The following is a 17,828-nucleotide window of genomic DNA, read 5'->3' as shown; positions in this document are numbered from 1 at the left end:
ATGGAAACAAAAAACAGATAATGTGGCCTCTAGGATTATACCTGCAGAATATTTTAAGACTTTAACATTCCAAAATATGTGCTGGGGTTCTAATCCTCTATGCATGCTCACCTGAAAGTAAACTGCAAGAACTATCAGGGGTTTACTTCTGAGTGAATATGCCTAGGATTCTACTTGGGATGGCCTACTACACCTATTAATGTCCAGGGGATTTGGAGTGAGGTGTCATCAATAGGCAGAGGACATCCAACTCCACCTTTCTTTGCCCTCTCAGGACCCAATCAGGACCAGTGAGCCAAATCAGGACAGCTGACCTGGTGGTAGTGCCAGCCATTTGCTGTTTTCCTGCTTATGTAGGTGGGGCAAGAAGAATTTTAAGTGGAACATTCTAGAATGTTATGGTCCCAGCTAAGGATGCTGACTGCTAGCTTTGTCTCTGCATGCATTTCATCCAACCATTTCATCCATGATGTGGGTGTATCTCAGGGTTACCAGATGCCCCCATTTACTGGGGACAGTCCCCGGATTTGCGAATAAGTCCCCGGACAAATTCCATCCCCGGAATGTCCCCGGATTTCATCAATGTCCCAGGGAAACGCAGCAGTGGCAGTCTCAGCAGCCCAGAGCAGTTGGCTCTGGCTGGCTTCAGGAGCTGCTTGGAAGTCCCCATATGATGGTGGTGCAGGGGCTCTAAGATGCAGCTTCCGGGCTGCCTCCACCTTCCCTGACGCCATGCTGCCTAACAGAGCAGCCTCCCAACTCCTTCTTGTGTGCAAGTAGGAGTGGGGCGGGGATCTCTCAGCTATGAAGGGAGGCTTCCTGCTGCCTATCAGAGATTGTGTGCAAGCAGGAGGGGGCAGGGATCTCTCAGTTAGGCAAGGGGAAGCCTCCCTTCCCAGCTGAGGGATCCCCGCCCTCTCCTGCTTGCATGCAAGTAGGAATGGGATTGGGGCTGCTCCGATGGGAAGGGAGGCATTGCGCTGCCCGAGCCTCAGAGGAAGGGGAAACGTGGCAATTGAGTTCAAGGCAGTGGCCACCCCTCTGCCATCACCATCATTGCAGCATCAACGTCCCAAATGTGTTGTAATCAATCAATCAATCAATCAATTAAAGTGTCCCCGGATTCATTGAAAAAAATCTGTTAACCTTAGTGTATTGTTTCAGATTGTCAGGAGCTACTGCTGCTGCTTTCATTTTAAGAAGCACCTATATTTGGGCATATCTAATATTTAAATGTATTAAATGTATTAGCCTGCGTCATTATTTCTAAAAATGCTCTTAAGTCTTCTTCTCTTCAGTTTAAGGAAACATTTGCCATTAAAGAATGGAATAATGAAAATGAATTATAGAGGGACATTTTTTAAAGTAACAGCTTTTGCATACTTAAAACCCGTTAAAATTTGGGTTTGAAAGACATTATCATCCGGAGAGCTTCATTTCTTTTTATAATAAGGGAAATCATTGAAAATGTGTAGAAAAGAAATGTGTCAGTTATGTTACTCTAGGCACTGTCACTCTCCTTATAGTTACTTCTTTTGATACTTTTTTAAAAATTTAAAGTCTCCAAGTCCTATGCAGTTCATAATATGAAAAATGGAAGTAATTATAACTTCGTGTCTGATAAGTGACTAGGAAGTAGAGTTGGCTGCAGCTAGAAAATGAACTACTTGATCTGTAAAATCTTATAAGTCAAATATATCAAACAAGAAGCTTTTCCAGGTGGATGAAACACACACACACACACACACACACACACACACACACACAGTGTCTCGATCCTGGGTGTTTATTCATATTGTTTTCATTGTATGATGTGAATTTCCTTGAGATTTATGTGAAAGGCAACTAATATATAAAGAAGGAAAAAATAAACTAGCACTTGGCTGAAGGATATGGATAGTATTAGAGTGACCACACCAAGACAGATGAATGCAACCACTTAACATGTGCAAATCACAGAGAGTTTCCATCACTCTTTTCCCTCAGTCTTGTCTGGCCCTGTAGGGTATATAGTTCTGTAGGGTTTGTACTGTGGATCTCTGCTCTGCATGTAAGCCAAACAATTAATATTGTAGTTATTCCTGCACCTAGTATAAGTAAGTAAAAAAAGAAGAACATGAATGTTTCCAGGTACAGTGGTACCTTGGTTTAAGAAAAGCTTAGTTTTTCAACAACTTGGATTAAGAACGCTGCAAACCCGGAAGTAGGTGTTTTGGTTTGTGAACTTTGCCTTCGAAGCAGAACATGTTCCTCTTCCTGTTCAGTGTGTTCCATTTGTAAATTGAGTCCCCCGCTGCTATGGGAAAGCACATCTTGGTTTTAGAATGCTTTGGTTTAAGAACAGACTTCTGGAATGGATTAAGATTGTAAACCAAGGTACCTCTGTATTCTGATGAGAAAGGAACTGTTCTATTTGAATCTTCAGGGATCTTTAAAGCAGCTCAGTTCAAGCACTAAGATGGATGTGGTTTCTGCACAATGTGGATACAGAAATTCATTCTCAGGAAGGGGAATGGATTCTGGTAATTTAATTAAAAAGGCAGAGGTGCCAAACAAATGTGGTGATGTGTGTAGAAAATTCTGTCAGCCAAGAAGTCTGACTGTAGTAATCAACACATTTGTATCAGGAGCTGGCTGAAAGTATTCACTGTGTTTTTTGGGACTCTTAATCTCAGAGTTGTGGCTTCAAGCCCCAAGTTGGGCAAAAGATTCCTGCATTGCAGGGGGTTGGACTAGATGATCCTAGTGGTCTCTTCTGACTCTACGATTCTATGATTTTTGGGAACTTCAGGAAGAACTGCCCTCTTGCAATCACTGGAAATGTTTGGCTATTTTTACATTTCCCCTGTCATGTCATTTGTCCCAATTGGTCTCATTTCCCTTTAGTACTGTACTCAGTAGGAATGACTGGATATCCTCCTTTCCATTTTGTAATTGTTCTGAGAGTTCCTGTCATCCAATGTAACCTGGAGAATTTCTAAAATTAATATGGGAATTGGCATATGCCAAATGAAAGAGCCCATCTCACTTTGCAGTACTTTTTTTTTTTTTTACTACTGCAGTATCTTACCTTTGACCAATTAATTCAGTACAGGTGCTACCAGTTGGTGTTAGGAGTTGACCTTTTTTGGGGGGAGCAGGGGCGTACCCAGGATCAAAACTAGGGGGGGGGCAAAGGGCGGGGTCAAGGCATGGGAGGGGAGGGGCCACAAAGTGGGAACGTGGGCGGGCTCAAGCCCATGCATGTATGTTCCTCCTCAGTGATTGCCGTGGGAGGACTGCACAGCTGCAGGATGGGTGTCTAACTCCTCTCCAAGCCCCCACCCCCAGTATTGTAAAATAATATATATATGATAAAAATAATATTGGAGAAAACTGGATATTGAAACTTGCTTAATCTAAATCATACATCCCAGTTTTACAGTGGCCCTTTAAAGTATGCTTCACGCAGAGTATACGCAGTCAGAAGTTGACCTGGCTAAGAAAACACCACCAAGAGCGTAGGGAATTATCTCCCTTATATGAAACCCCTTACTAGCTGCACACTTGTAAAAGTATGCAGATGAAAATACAAACAGTTGGGTTTCTTTAACTGAAAACCAAACTGACTCTAAAGAGACTTTAAACTAAAGATAAATGCTTTCTCTCCTAGCAACATTCCAACCTTCAACCCATTCCAAACCTCCCACAAACTCCCACATAACTCCCATTAAACTACCCAATAATTAACAGCAAACTAGCTTTATAACTAAGCAACTCTCATACTAAGATTCAACTGGGAATCTCTTAAACTGAGAACAACTGAGAGAGTGATCTACTTAGAGATGAATCAAACTGAAAGATCTAACTAAGAGATACAGAAGGCTTTCTGGCAGAGCCTTATATACAAGAAGCAGAGCCCACGCCTGTGAGCAATTAACAGAAACACAGGCACCTGTTTCTCTTAAACAGACAGTATTAGTATTTACATTAGACCGGCTCTAAATAAACTTGACTATTCAAAAAATCCAACACCTAGGTCACAGCCGACCACCAAGTTAAGGGCCGTGGAAACAGTACACAGCTGCTCTCGATTTCAGCTGCTGTAGGGGGGGGCGGACCCCCCCCAAAGCCCACTCACGCCGCCGCTGCCTCATCTTCGGCAGCGCTGGCGTCCTCTGTCTCGGCGGGGTGCAGAACCTATGCTGCTGGTCTGGTTGGCAGAGGCAGTCTCCATGCCGCTGCCGCTTCCTTCCCACTCTCGCCCGCTTCCTCCCGCTCGGCCACCTCAGCGGGAAGGAAGGGGCGGCTCCCAGAGGTGCCCGCAGCTTCTGAATGGCTGCAGGATCTTCCTGCAGCCAATCAGAAGCCGTGCTGCATCACACGGCTCCAGGAAGACATGCTCAGCAGCGGCCTCAGAGGAGGATCACCTCCCGTGTCCTCCTCCCCACAGCGGCCCTGGTAGCCAGGTGCCCTGGTGCCACCCAGCCCGGGCAGCGGTGGGCGGCGGCGGCGAGTGGCGGGGCAGGCTGGCCAGTGGCCCTGCTTCTAGGGGGGGGGGCAACTGCCCCTCTGCCCCCCTGCCTATGCCCATGGGGAGGAGTAGGCTCTTCTCTCCATGACTGACTTTGAAGATGATGCTTTCTTTCACTAAAGTGCAGCAAATTGGGAATCTTAAGGGTTTGACTTAAGGCCTTAATAAATGGTGCTAAATTATGTGGACAGTGGATCACAAATATATAATTAGTTCTAGAAACAATGCCAGATAATTTAGAATCCCAAAATCTAGGAAGGATTAGAATGGCAAGAATTTCATAAACCTCCCTAATCATCACAACTATGTTCCATTCAGCATTTTTTTAAACATGAAGTTCTTGACACTTCAGCTCCTCCATCAAACCTCAGGCAGGCTCATGTGAACTGAAATACTTGAAATACTGTGTGATACCGCTAAGGTGGCTGTCTTCTTTCTGTCCACTTCACATGTCCCTTTGAGTTACTGCAGCAGCAAGGGGATGAAGCAGGATTTGTAAGGTTTGGTTTCCTCCACTTAAATCTTGCAGGGTCAGCCACAATCTTACCCACTATTACAGAACCTTTCTGAAAATTGACAAAGAAATGTGCTATTTGCACATGCGCCTATTGTTAATCTTACTTTGCAGAGTGGAAGAAAGATAAACACAGGCAGTTAAGTCCTTTTTTTCAGGCAGTAAGGCGACATCATTGTGAAGAGTATTTTAGAAAACAGTTTTAATACACAGATAAAATGACACTCTTCCCGAAAGAATTCTAAGTACAGGAATGTCCTCCCCACCCCCAAGCTTTTTATATATGCACTTTCAAAGTCATCCTGGCTCTGAGACCTGAATCTACCTTAATCTTCAACGCCTTTGAGCTCTGCAGAAAAGTCAAGTTTACATTGACTTTGACAGGAGCTTTCATCTTGTCAGACTTTGCTGCTTTTGCTCACATTGAGATCCTTCAAACGACAAATGAATTCAAATAAAGTTACTGTATTAGAAATAACAGTGTGTGTGTGTGGGTTGGTGTCACATATACACACAAATGTTAAAAACATTAAAATTCATTCATATATAGCTTGCCTATATATTTTTACAGCTAAGGCCCTCAACTACAGAGTTTTAAAATTTAATTTATTTGGGCGTGTGACAGATTTTGGTAAGGTTGTATTGTTATAATTAGCTTACTGCTCAGGAGAAATCTATAAATACTTTTGTGTGAAAATCATGTCTGGATTATTTGTAGCAAATAAGGTTAAAGTGAGGGTGCCAAAGAAACATGGTTTGTTTGCATAAACTGCCTGTCATAGAAAGCCCTGCCATGCTCATTTTCCATTTAACCGAGCACATTAGTCTCTTCACAGAAAGACAAACTCATCAAAATCTAGTCAAAAGTCCCAAACAATTATCAGCAGTATGAGAATGTTCTAGTAGCAATAAACAGCAGCTAGACAGATTAGGGGTTGTCGTCATCATCCCTATGAACCTACCCAGTTCTTTAAATAGTAAACATATTTGCTGCAAGGATAAAACGTCTCATTTGAAATCTAGCATCTATATTGGGCTAAGTATGATACATTTGCAGTCTGAGTATTTCTCACCATTTCCCTCCAAGGAATAAACAGTGGAGGAGAGAGTTCAGCACGGCATCTAAATATTTGTCACTAAGAAATTAGACAGGTAGGTAGCCGTGTTGGTCTGACATAGTCAAAATAAATAAATAAATAAAAATTCCTTCCAGTAGCACCTTAGAGACCAACTAAGTTTGTCATAGGTATGAGCTTTCGTGTGCATGCACACTTCTTCGTATCTGAAGAAGTGTGCATGCACACAAAAGCTCATACCTATGACAAACTTAGTTGGTCTCTAAGGTGCTACTAGAAGGAATTTTTTTTATTTTTTGTTAAGAAATTAGAACCAGCTTGTATCAAGCTCACCTTTCAAATGCAGATCTATCATTTGTGATCAATAAAAATGACATTTACTTTGAAAACAGATGCAGGGCTCCTGTGACTCTCATGAGGAAAGTAACAATGCAAGGGGCCTTTCAGAGTTCTCTTGCTGCTCTAGTGAACATGAACAGCAAGTGTTAAAGTCTTCTTTTATGTATCAAATATGCATAGTTCCACCACAGTTTCTTTACTGTCTTGCTGTTCTAAAATATGAAAGAAAGCAACTCACTACAGAATTATTGTTATTTTCAGAAAATGGGGAACAGAGGAGGAAGAAAGTATTCGGAAGATAATGGTAGCCAAGATTTGCCCCCCCCCTCCCAGCTCTTAGCTCCAATATGGACACAATGGCATGATTACTCTGTATTATATAATTCAACTCATTCAACCTCTGATGCAGCTAGATAGAATCCTAGAGCGAAGCGAATGGGAAATGTTACCGGGTGGCATATTTGCCCATGTTCTGTCTCATTGGGATGTTTGGCAGTCTAAACACTGCTATCCAAAGCTTGAATAATATCTGTCACCTCCTTGCTGTATTTCACCTTTCTAGGCCACTCTCAGTGTTGAGTACAACTAAGCACAGAACAACTTGGGTTTAAACTTTTGAGCAGAATTTGCTGTGGAAAAGGCCCTCAATGTTTTCATTCATTTTCTCAAGAATCACCTGAAGAAACCTTGCGGACTACTGCTCAAAATAAGGCATTTAGAAAAAGAAGAAGAAATGTGGACAGAAGTGTCTCACCAGGTGGGTCGGAGCTACTAATGCTAGCCTCCCAACAAGGTGGGTCACTGTTGTTTACTGGGAGAGAGAGGGCCAACGTGGTAGGAAGAGTGTGGTACAAGCTAAACCATGAGAGTGTCAGATTCACTCTGGTGGTGTGCTGGGCTACTCACCATGTCTGATGTTCAGGCTGTGAGCATCATTCCCGATGTAGTTAAAATGGCACAATCCATGCACAAGAGGGAGCTGTCAGCCAGCTTGGGGAAACATTAGGTTTGCAGCAGTACAAAATCTATTTAGAAAAGAAAAACCCATAAAAAGGAAGACCTTAAAACAGCCCAATGGAATGGTGAGTGACTATTGGTAGAGGTGGGGAGATTGGGAGCTTGATTGGGAGGGATGGAGTTGGGTGGCTGGAATCCTGACCTGAGAATACTCCACATTGCACCATTTTGCTACCAACATCTTTATTCTTTTCTTTTTTGGCAAATAAACCAAATATGACCACCACCAGCACTCCAAAAAAATCACTTCTTGACAAGTTTGCAGTGATAACTCCTCCAAAAGGAACCCGTTCTGTTCAGCACAGTCCCTGGAACCTTTCACACTCAGGAAGTGGGGAGCATATAACAGTATCTTGACCCAACCTGTGCATTGCCAGCCCTATGAAATTTCTTCTTTCATCTACAGTACTATCTCCAGGCAGTGCTTACATCTGAAAGTGCAACTCCTGAAAATATCTTGAAAGTATGAACCTTTATGTTTGATACAACATGTATGGAGAAGCAAAATGCATAGGTGCCACTTCGAGTTTACTTGCAGGAGTCTTTCACCTAAGAACTATAGGAGTCAGAATTTGGGAAGAAGAAGAATTAATAGCAAAGCAAGAAAAACCAAGGCAAAGTCATAAAACATTGACAGACTTTTCTTAAATCACAAAAGACAGGAAAATTTGAAAGACTGATAACCCTCAGAGAGCTACAAATCATATTTTCTACCTACCTACCTCAGACTATCCATCTATATTGTTAGCAGAAGAAGGATCATTTATGACATTCTGTTGCCCTTAGCAACATCATCCTTGGGTATTTTCTTTCATTATAAGTAAAGAGCAATATCAAGTTTTGCTTCACTGGTATAAAGTATAATTTAAAAGTCATTGAAAATGTAGTGAGATACTGTTTCACTTAATGGGGGTGTCAATAATTTAAACACCTAATTTATTTTGTTTTTAAAAAGGGCAAGCAGTTTTTTTGTCTACACATTATTGCAACCTTTATAAAATGTAGACACAATATGCAACCAAGGCCTACAGCTTTCTCTATACACCCGCTGATGTTTCAGGTGTACTTTGAAGGTATTTAGTTAAGAATAGAGGATAATTGTTTTATTTTTTTAAAAAAAATCTATATTGGGGGCAAGGGATCAGCACTGTTTCTAGGCTATTTGATGATCATTTAACAAATGTTGAAATAAGTATTTTGTCTCTTCACCCAAATGATGATGTAAGGCAAAATATGGTATGAACCAGAGCCACAATTTTTTCAATACAATGATCTGCAGTGAGAAAGTACTGCTCTAGCAAATAATTTCTCAGTGTGGATCCTGTCCTTCAAGACAGAGGCCAGAAGACTTTGGCTGCAAGTCTTTGCACACTTATCTAGGTGTATGGACTTCTGAATTCAATGGGGCTTAAAAACAACAACACCAAACAAACATCAAGATTTATTGCGCTCCACTCTGCTTCCCCTTTCTTCCCACTCAGGGCAGCCCTGCCCTTTTCCTGCCCCTCAGAGTCAGCACATCACATGAGGCTGAGCCTTCAGGAGTGGCAGCCTCTCCTTCTCACCCACTCTCCAGCAACCACTGTGAGCTGCACAAGAAGGGAGGCCAGCAGAAGCGACCAGGGAGAGACCAGGGAGAGGCAACAAGATGCTCCCTCGACACCACTCTTGCTCGGGACCAACACCAGCTCATTTTCCTTTCTGAGCTTGGAGACGGCAGCACAGGCAGGGGAAATAGGGTCATTCAGGGATCAAATCAGAAACCAGGATAGCTTTTGTAACTTTGGGACTGACCCTGGAAAATTGGGACACTTGATAGGTTTGCTTCATATTTGGTAGGCAAGAGCATTCCACAGTGACAAATGGCTTAAAATGTCCAGTTTGCAGTCACAGCCCCAGGATGCAGTGCCATAAGCAGAATATTCCCAGATCACCTGAATGATAATACAGGTTTGTACAGGGGCAGGAGGTCTTTCAGGCAACCTGTTCCTGGATTGTTCAGGACTTTATTTGTTGATTCTGATCATGGACCACTACCTGACTAGCAGTTGTGCCGTTCCCCACATCAGAACATCAGCAGAACCACTTGTAACATTCTGAATGCTCCCCGAGGCTCATGCGCGGTCCTAGCCCCTACCGGGGGTACGGACAAACATGTGGAGCCCCAGGATTCCTTTAACGGAATACCCCTAAAGGCAGCAGCAATTTTGAGGGGCAGGCCCAGCCAAATCCTTACCCCTCCCCATCCAATTTGAACCAATGCCTAACTGCAACCTTACAAGTTGTGACAATTTGCTACGCAGTAGGCAAAAACCACAGGGCACCAGCCAATCAGCCAAGTGGACAAAATTCCTACCAGGCCCCTGCTCCAAAACAGGTGAACCTATGACAGGCATAGCAATGTCAAGTGCAAAGAATCCCTAAATAAAGGGAGAGAGGGAGAGAGATCTGTTGTAAGAAGCAAAAGTGAAACGCAAACTGCCTCCTAAGAATATATACTGCTATGGCTGTCAATCAAATCACTTGCAACATAACAATTTCCCCAGCAACAGCAAACCTACCAATCACACATGTGGCCATCCAAACTGACCCACCCAACAAACCCGGGGATGTCTTGTTAACCCTTCCGCAACCCGAGCTCTTCTAAAGGTGATAACTCGCTTTGTAAAAGGACAAACATAAATGGTGCCCTTTTGTACAGAGATAGTGAGTAAACATTTTGCACAATACTCACATTTGGATGCTTACAAGACCACTAATACAAGCAATCTTATGTATTAATCTTATTCAATAATCTTCTTCTTCTCTAATACAATATTTTTTGCAAAATGACACTTTCCAGAAACCAAAAGCAAAGAAGACAAATAACAGTACTGATGAATGTACAAAAGTGAGGTGGAAGTGGTTGTTTTTAAGCACAAATTCTCCACGTCCTGAGGAATCTGTTTTGGGGGCAGAATATGTGTCCAAACCACATCCGCAGCATTTAAAATATTTAACACCTGCCTTCACCCTACATTTTCAAAAGTAGGGAAAACAACAGAGAGGAGACAGGTAAGGAGAAAGCAAGGTTAACAAGGGATGAATGTGACACATTTTTGAACTTCCTTTTGTAGTTTGGGATGAGGCCAAAATCTTGTAGGTAGGTTTTGCAGGGGAAAGAAAGAGGTATTCTGAAAGATAATTTCAGACATTAGGGAGAATTCCATACTGCAACACTAAAATATTGCATCCTTACAAGTACAGAACAAGTGCTATGTGGCATTTGTGACAATGATAGTTCCACAGATCAAAGTTGTAGAGTGGGCATGTATGGAATAAAGTAATCCCACAAGTAAACTGTTCCCAAGCTGTTAAGGAATTCATATACCAATAGTAACATCTTGAACTTGGCCTTGTCTGAGCTGAAAAGGTCTAAATGTTGACGAGGTCTAAATTCTGTCAGCAAATATTCTGCAGCACTCTGCACTAACTACCATTTCTGAGATATTCCAGGATAAAAGGGACTAGAGATGGGGTGGAGCAAGGTCATTGAGGGTTTTTAAAGAAAAGACAATAACATAAACCAGTGACACAAAACTGAAGGAGTTTTGGTTACATTACTCTGGGCTGAGATATGACTATGGAAGACCAATGATAAGAAGGCTACAGCAGTCAAGGTGAATGCTGTCTTAATTGAGAGGACTGAGGTGGAATTTCTGCAATACTGAATAGGGTTAAGTAAAGCAACAACCCTGAATTGCATTAATTAAGATACTTTGAGAGGATGCATATAGTTTCTCTAATGAATGTAGTTCTCTTACTGCCTTCATGGCCCTCTTCAACCATCTTTTCCTTAAACAAAACAGAATAATTATTCCCTCTTCAGTTGTAGCATTTTAGTATCTGCCTACATGCATACAAACCCAAAAGTTCTTTGAAACAAAGCTGAGATGGCATGCTACAAGCTCTGAGTTTAATTCTGGCTGGACACTAGCCAGAAAATGTCTCTTCTCAGAAAGCATAAAAAGTCTCCCCTCTTCTCTTGTATAAAGTTTGCCTTTCTTCTTTGCTTTCTGGCTTTGCTTTCAGCATCTCCATAAAAACAAACAAACTGACTTTTAAAACATAGAACGGGAGAGAGGACGATATGTTCTCTTTCCATGCCCCAGTTCACTATTCTTCAGATGCCCCACCCACTTCCAAGCACTTTTTTGTTTTACTTCACAAAAGTAGTTTTGCAAATGTATTGTTTTTTAGAAAAGTTTAATTTCGATGATTTTTAAAAAAGCAACAACCTGTCATTTTTAGCCCTAGCAACAAGATTCCACATACTACAAACAATGAAATTAAAAACAAACACTTCAAGGGGCAAGGCAGTTAAATTATTGAATCATAAGGCATAAACAGAACTGTTCAGCAGATGGCAAAGTATGTTATGTACACAAGGAAACCCCAGTATATTAATATCTAGGAATGCCTCCAAAACTCTACATGTCTGAATTTGTCCTTGGATTTGAAGTTCTAAATGACCAAATTTGCTTCTGAAGTGGAACAAATACACAAGGAGTTTAGTTCACACACACACACACACACACACACACACACACACACACACAACCAGCATGGTACAGAATATGGTGACTACATAGCTTCTTGCAGATTCAAAGTCCTTTAGTTCATTTGTGTCTCCCCACCTGACCCCCAAACTTGATGTAATAAGAATGAAGGGGGGGGCGACTTGTGATTGTACAGATGGTTGCATTTGTGAGGTGTTATACCAATGTTGAGTTTCACTCAGGCACATCGGTGAAATATTGCACACCCGTAGGCATCACTCTAAAGGTAGAGCCAACTAGGTATGGTTTATAAAAATGTACATTGTAGTTAGGAAAGGTATATGAAATGTATACGAAATTTGGATATTAGAGGAAAGTGCATACAAAAATGTGTCCAATTTAGATGTGCTGTGTGCATGTGGCAACAGAAAACAGGACAGACTGGACGTAAGGTAGAACACATGCAAATAAGCTGATCTGCCCCTTCCTAGCCATGTGTGAACCCTAAACAACATTTTTAGATGGCAGCTTTTGATATTGCTATTTCAAAAGCAATTTCCCCCCTCCCCTTTCCTTTCCTTACATAATTAGGGCCCACTGCCCACAAAGCTTTTGCTCGATTGATGTTAACAAGGTCACTATGGTAACAGCAGTTATGCCTCTTGCTGTAGCATACATTATACTACTTTATTCCCTCGTATCTGTCACTTCCTTGGTAATAAATTGGTATGGGTCCCTTTTATTTTCTCTGCTTATAAAAAGAAAACATAGCATGCAGATCAGCAGTGGTTCTATTCCACATTTCCTCAAGCAGCTAAATGGGTGTAGGTGCTCAGACTAGTTACAGGTAGGTAGCCGTGTTGGTCTGACGCAGTCAAAACAAAATAAAAAAATCCTTCCAGTAGCACCTTAGAGACCAACTACGTTTGTCATAGGTATAAGCTTTCGTGTGCATGCACACTTCTTCAGATACACTGAAACAGAAGTCAACAGACCCTTAAATATAGTCAGAGGGTGGGGAGGGGTATTACTCAGTAGGGTGGTGGGAATGGGTGATAGGCTGATAGGAGTGGTAAACCTGTTGATGGCTGTTAACTACTGTTAACAACTGCAATTGGTCTTGCAGGAAAAAGCAAGGGTCGAGGTGCTAAAGAAAGCTTTATCATGTATAATGAGATAAGAATCCAGTGTCCTTATTCAGACCAGGTCTCTCTATGGTTTTAAGCTTGGTTGTTGTTGTTTAGTCATTTGGTCATGTCCGACTTTTCGTGACCCCATGGACCAGAGCATGCCAGGCACTCCTGTCTTGCACTGCCTCCCGCAGTTTGGTCAAACTCATGTTCGTAGCTTCGAGAACACTGTCCAACCATCTCATCCTCTGCCGTCCCCTTCTCCTAGTGCCCTCAATCTTTCCCAACATCAGGGTCTTTTCCAGGGAGTCTGCTCTTCTCATGAGGTGGCCAAAGTATTGGAGCCTCAGCTTCACGATCTGTCTTCCAGTGGGCACTCAGGGCTGATTTCCTTCAGAATGGATAGGTTTGATCTCCTTGCAGTCCATGGGACTCTCAAGAGTCTCCTCCAGCACCATCATTCAAAAGCATCAATTCTTCGGCGATCGGCCTTCTTTATGGTCCAGCTCTCACTTCCATAGATCACTACTGGGAAAACAATAGCTTTAACTATATGGACCTTTGTCGGCAAGGTGATGTCTCTGCTTTTTAAGATGCTGTCTAGGTTTGTCATTGCTTTTCTCCCAAGAAGCAGGCGTCTTTTAATTTCGTGACTGCTTCCACCATCTGCAGTGATCAAGGAGCCCAAGAAAGTAAAATCTCTCACTGCCTCCATTTCTTCCCCTTCTATTTGCCAGGAGGTGATGGGACCAGTGGCCATGATCTTGGTTTTTTTGATGTTGAGCTTCAGACCATATTTTGCACTCTCCTCTTTCACCCTCATTAAAAGGTTCTTTAATTCCTCCTCACTTTCTGCCATCAAGGTTGTGTCATCTGCATACCTGAGATTGTTGATATTTCTTCCAGCAATCTTAATTTCGGTTTGGGATTTAAGCTTGGTAATGAGTTGCAATTCAGCAACTTCTCTTTCCAGTCTGTTTCTGATTTTTTTTCTGTAATAAAACAGCTACTTTGAGATCTTGTGTTCTCCTACTGGTTTTTCTGTCTTGTGATTCCTGATGTCAGATTTATGTCCATTTATCCTTTGGCATAGGGTTTGGCCTGTTTGTGCTCAGCATAGCTGCCAAGTTATCCCTTTTTTACAGGGATTTTCCCTTATGCTGAATAGGCTTCCTCGCGAGAAAAGGGAAAACTTGGCAGCTATGGTGCTCAGACTGTTCATGATAACAGCCTCTAAATGCCATTGGCTGGGGTGCAGGCTCACATCATTGGATGTGGCTTTTAATGGCTGCAACTCCTATCCTCCACCTTTGTAAGTTCAGTTCAGGATTCATGATCATTCTTTAAAGTTTGCAAAGTTTAAGTATCAAATCACCACTCAATACCTCAGTTCTCATATCACACAGAAAAGATAAAAGTAGTTCATCTCCTGCAAGTTATTCCAGTAAGTTTCAGAAATCTTGTTAAAAGATCTTCATAACTTTGAGTTACACTACTACTTCTTATTCACCTTTTTTCTCCCATATGCAGAGAGATTCAGAAATCTTTTCGTCCTCCTTAGATTGAGCATGTCAGCCCCAGCCTGTTCCATTACACAGAATACATCTAGATACTTGGTTACTTGAAAGACTTTGATACGTCTCTTCTATTCCCTGCTTGCTGACATATGTCTGCTAGCAAGACGAAGAAGAAAATTCAAGGATGAGCTCCAATCTTTTCAGTAATTGGTATTCGTGCCTGCTGGTTCAGATGGATTATTGCTAGTGCGATAGGCTGCTAAAATGAATGTCAAATTAACATAAAATATAATCATCACAACATGTTGGAGTTTGTACAATAGCTAACAGAATCTGAAAGAAATTTGAAATAGATCCAGATAGTAATATGTCAACCCACTGTAACATACTTTGGGGTCTTTATTAAATATCAAACTCATTTTTTCCCAATAATTATAATTTAAAAAGGAGAAATAAGTATCAAGAGAAGCACCCGGACCAACAAATCTTTGCAGGCACAGATGTTGTGATAAGCATGTGGTGCTCTCCATTATATCTAAGAACTTCCCTGTTTTCTCTAGCAGAGGGAATAGTTCTTTGCTCACAAAAGCATAGTGGTCTGAAACTGCCTCTCCGTAAACTCAAGTATTTACAGAATTGTTACTAGGCATACTTACATTAAACTTGTAGCAATGTTCTGTAACAAGTAGCAACCCTGCAGGCACATCTAAATACTTTGATGTTTCATTCCCATTCAGCTGAATTATTGATTTCCAGAATGTCTGTATTGTTTAACCAGGTATTTATTTACGGAGAAAATTTTGGAACTGGGATGCTGATAACTATTCTCTCATGGCTAAAGCACACAGCCAAGGTTGCGCACTTTATGGCACTGCTCTTCAGTGTTCCAAACAATGGCGGTTCTCACAATTATTTTGCCATATTGGTGGGTAATGGATTAAATAGAGGGGTGCAAAAAAATTTGCTACCTGAACCACAGTCTGTTGGCTATGATCTTTAAATATGGATAAGGTCCCAACATGCATTGCTGAATCTTTGTGGATGATAACAGCCATTCCATTCCAACTACTGGGACTATAGCCCAAAAACTCATGACTTTTTAAAGTGGGAATAACAGTGCTAAGTATATTTGAAGATAGAACTCTAATGTAATTTCCATGAGGTAGATAGATAAATGTTGCTTAAATTGGTCAGAACAGCACCTAAGTGGCAGCATTCTCAATCATTCCCTCACTAGCCTTTTTCAATAAATAGCGGCCAGATCTGTCTGTCTGTCTGTCTGTCTGTCTGTCTGTCTGTCTGTCTGTCTGTCTGTCTGTCTCACACACAGAGAGAGAGACAATATGTGGGGGTCCTCACATATTTCTTCATTTTTATTTTATTTTTGAAGGGGGTGGGGAACAGATTTTTTTTTTTAAAAAAAAGAAATGTGGAAATGACAGGCAATTCATTCACCCATAGGGGTGGTTCTGAATGGGGGCAGCGTTGCTCAAGTATACCTTGTATAGATGTATGGTTCATAGAGATAGCACCATTGCATTCTAAGAGAACAAGGGAGAAGTTCATGGTGAGCTCCAGCATCTTTTTTTCTAGAAAAATAGCACTGGATGGATGGATACATTGGCAGGCAAATTAGATGGGACAATAATGGAAATGGGAGCAGAAATTGCTAATGTTCACTTATTTGTTGCAGGTCTTGAATGGAAACCAATCCAACAACTGGTATTGACTGCTGCTTTCAGTTGGCAAACAATATGCAGTTGATCCTGCTTTTCACCCTTTGCATTGCATTTCCTTTGTACTGAAATGAAAGGAGTGGAATAATGTTGGGACAATGTAATAAGTTATTAAGTTATTTCACCACAGCAGACAGCGAGGGAAACATCATAGATTTTTTTTTTTTTGGCAGAAGAGAAATTGCAGTGGAACAGAAACACTGTTGCACACAACAACTACATGATGGAATGGGAAATGATGCCTTCTTACATCCCTCATCGAGGTACACCCCCTTTCGAGGTAAGCTGTAGTGCCGAGTCAGGAGAATGGCTCTGTGGCTGTACCCCACTTCACCAACTGCTACTAATTCTATGTGCTGTGGAAACGTGTTGTAAATAAATATTAAGCTCAATGGGGAAACTGATACACTTAAAAAAAAAGTGCTTACACTATACATATATAAAACTCTATAAGATGTAGAGGTGCCATATTTATGTACCCTTAGCAATTCATCCTTGAATGATTCCATTCATAGAAATTGTTTGGCTATTGTTCTACTGTTTTAACTGATTTAAATATTTATTTTTACAGTGCAGTAACCAGTCCTAGGCTCTTATGGTAAAGAGTGCACAAAACATATCATCATCACCACCACCACCACCATGCTATTAACCTTTAAAATGATGAGAAGTTAGGTGCTTTGATTGAACTTTCTGCATCTCTGCACCTATTTGGAGGGTTGAGACTTGATTTCTGCTCTCACTTTAATTAACACAACAAACGTTGCCTTTGAAGAAGTGCTATTTGGTAGAAAGAAATAATCTGCTGTTGGGAATACTGTTGAATTTTAAAATAAAATTGGTGTGGTTCCAACTGTAAATTAAACATTTGATAAATCTTGCCAGAATGCCAGAAGGAAGAATTCACAAATTAATTACTAGAGAATAATTTTCTGCATTCATAAATGAATAATTAAAAAAATTTCTGAAACCAGAAAGAGAGACAGAAAAAGAATATATAAGAAGAAGAATCCACCAGTAGTGTTCTCATACTTGCTTTCCCCCTTGTAGGAATTTGGCTGTAATCTCTCTGGGAAAAGGATAAGACCATCCAATTTGTTTAATAGGATCATATCCTATTACAAGAAAGAAAGAAAAATACAAGAAAAAAATGAGTAATTAGTAAATATGTTAACTATGAAAAAAATAACATTATAGGAACTTGACTCTTCAAATATTGTAATATGTTTTGAAATCACTTTCTGTTTGCTGCTTACCATAGGTTAGGTATATTAATTTCATTGTGTCTACTCTGAATAAAACTTTGTTAAATACCACCCTGTGTAAATAATGGACATCACTAAGGTTGCAAATTGTACTCTGGTTAACTGGCAGTAAGCCCTACTGAATTCAATGTTTTACTTATGAGTAGACATAGCTGGACATAAGTGTAACTTATGTCTATTTAT

Source organism: Zootoca vivipara, chromosome Z1 (genome assembly GCF_965207765.1).
Source record: "Zootoca vivipara chromosome Z1, rZooViv2.hap1.1, whole genome shotgun sequence".
NCBI classification, from domain to species: Eukaryota; Metazoa; Chordata; class Lepidosauria; order Squamata; family Lacertidae; genus Zootoca; species Zootoca vivipara.
Note: the sequence above shows the minus strand (reverse complement) of the source record.